This window comes from Etheostoma spectabile, chromosome 19 (genome assembly GCF_008692095.1).
Source record: "Etheostoma spectabile isolate EspeVRDwgs_2016 chromosome 19, UIUC_Espe_1.0, whole genome shotgun sequence".
Classification (NCBI taxonomy): domain Eukaryota; kingdom Metazoa; phylum Chordata; class Actinopteri; order Perciformes; family Percidae; genus Etheostoma; species Etheostoma spectabile.
In genome coordinates this window covers 11,760,740-11,763,396 of record NC_045751.1, presented here as the reverse complement: position 1 = coordinate 11,763,396, position 2,657 = coordinate 11,760,740, and the positions used below count along the sequence as shown (strand labels likewise).

The window sequence follows — 2,657 nt, the reverse complement described above, 5'->3', positions numbered from 1 at the left end:
CAGAAGATATAATGTGGCTGATTGACAGGAAGGAAACCTGCTTTAGTGAAAATAACTAAAATAAATCTGAATCTTTCATTTTTTTTAAGTACAAAGAGAAAACCTCCAGTTCTCCAACTTCAATCTTTAAAACCAATCAGATTGCTGATTTAGGAAACACTTTTTATAATGAATCAACTTACCAGAGACACTGAGTCAACATGTACGAGAGTTAGTCCCATAACCTGTGAACACGTCACACAGGTACGGTCCACCTGAAGACATGAAGGAATAAAGCAGAGAATGACAGACACAGAGAGAGAAGACAGCACAGAGAGGGAAGACACGGAGAGAAGACACAGCACGGAGAGGGAAGACACGGAGAGAAGACACAGCACGGAGAGGGAAGACACGGAGGGAAGACACAGGACAGAGAGGGAAGAGACGGAGGGAAGACACAGGACAGAGAGGGAAGACACGGAGCGAAGACATAGCACAGAGAGGGAAGACATAGGACAGAGAGGGGAGACACAGGACAGAGAGGGAAAACACAGGACAGAGAGGGAAGACACGGAGCGAAGACACAGCCCAGAGAGGGAAGACACGGGACAGAGAGGGAAGACACGGGACAGAGAGCGAGAGACATGGAGGGAAGACACGGGACAGAGAGTAAATGTGTGAAGGATGCAACAGTTAACTGCTGTAACTGGAAGGGGAGCATAGCGTTGCTATTGGAGGATGCTGGCCAAATGCTTAATATGTATTATTAATATAATAATTATTAGTATAACTATAGTGAAATCGTGCAAGTGATAAAAACCCGTCCTATGTGCTGTCAGCCTGTAAAGACGATTTATTTGTATATTTAAAAAAAGAAATCTGACCGGTCCACATTTATAAAAATAGGTCCGGCTCGTCTGGCATTTGCCAGCTGGCCAATTGGCCCCTGGGTCACAAATACTGAAGGTAAACACAAACAACACACACACACACACACACACCACAACACACACACAACCACACACACACACACACACACACACACACACACAAGTTTCTGCTATCAGTGTGGGGCAGTCATTTGACAAATGCATTCCCTAGCCCCTAGCTATAACACTTAACCATCAAACCTAAATGACCTCACCCTCCCTAACCTACACAAACCAAACCTAATTAAACCCTACTCCTAACCCATAACCCTAACTCTAACCCTAACCTAACCCACTTAAACCAAGTCTTAGTCCTCAAAAAGCCCTTAACGGTATGGGGACCAGCATTTGGTCCCCACAAAGCAGTCAGGTCCCCATAAGTATACTGTTTTCACAATTTTTGGTCCCCACAAATGAGCTATACTGAGACCACACTACACACAGACACACATAGGAGCTCCAACGTAGACACACACACACACACACACACACACACACACACACACAACACACAAACACCACACCAGATTGCACCAGTAACAAGAAAGGCCTGAGGGATATAGTTTTATTAAGTCAGTCATATAGTCATGACTGACTGTATTGACTCTTTTGGGTTTTTAACCCTGAATGCTGGGTAAACTTCCAATGTTGATGATTGTCATCATGAATCTATACTGTATATTTTTGTTTAAAAGAAACAAATCATTGATAGCTTTTTGATAACTGCAGTTTCTCTTGAAGTCTCTCTACATTTTTGGTATGTTGGGTTTAGTGAATGTTGCATATTGTTTCTTTAGCTGCAGAAACTCAATATAAAAATGAATGAGCTATTTCAGAGCAGCTTTATATAATCTACGGTTTATGAACAATAAGGAAACAGACAGAATTGTCCTGGTACTCGTCTTCCTGTCCCTCTTACTTTCTTTGTGTTCATCTTTACTGTATTATTCCTCTTTCACTGTATGTAATAATAATAATACATTTTATTTATAATGCACTTTTCATCAACAGATCTCAAAGTAGGTAAACAGGTAAAAAAGCAAAAAAAAAAAAAAGAAAGAATAATAAATTTAAAAAAAAGAAGCTATTCTTAGAAGAAAGAAAAAAACATCTAAAGGGGACCAAAAGCTTTGCTAAAAAGAAATGTTTTAAGGCCTTTTTTAAAACACTGGGTGGATTGAGGTGCCCTCGAGGTGTTGGGGGGGCGTTCCACAGACGTGGGGCAGCAGCAGTACTGGACTACTGGAACATATCAGAACGAGGTCTGGCCAGGAATGTGTACTCACACGAGGAATGTGACTTTGGTTACTGTAATCCTTGCTCTCAAAGTACAACCCTCACATACTGCACCATATAAAGAATACTGTAACAACAGATGGTCATGTGACTGAAATAACCTCAACAGCTGAGTGTGTTTCCTAGAGGGGAATCAGCTGTGAGTGATCTATTTGCATAACTTCAATCAGCTGTTTCTCAGTAGCAGTGGAATAAAATGCAGGGGATGTATTTTGTGTTCACTGCTGTTCTCTTTCCCTTTAGCCTCTGAGTTTAGTCTAGAACATGACGGAACCTGTTCGGACTCAGTGTGAAAGCATTTGGGATTCTGTCAGTATAAATCCATTGTTTTGGACTTGGTTGAGCTTGTTTGTAAAAGATGTTCAAGCATTTTAAAGTGTGTGTTAACTGTATGCATGTTGTGTCAAAGCAACAAGAAATGTGTTAATCGTAGCCTACACAGACAGATGTTGA

General features: G+C 41.2%; 1 protein-coding gene across 5 annotated transcripts in view; it reads right to left on the bottom strand.

The window, feature by feature from the left end:
• Nucleotides 1–2,657, bottom strand: part of LOC116707340 (uncharacterized) — a 217,341-nt gene that overhangs the window by 101,362 nt on the left and 113,322 nt on the right. The window lies entirely within an intron of this gene.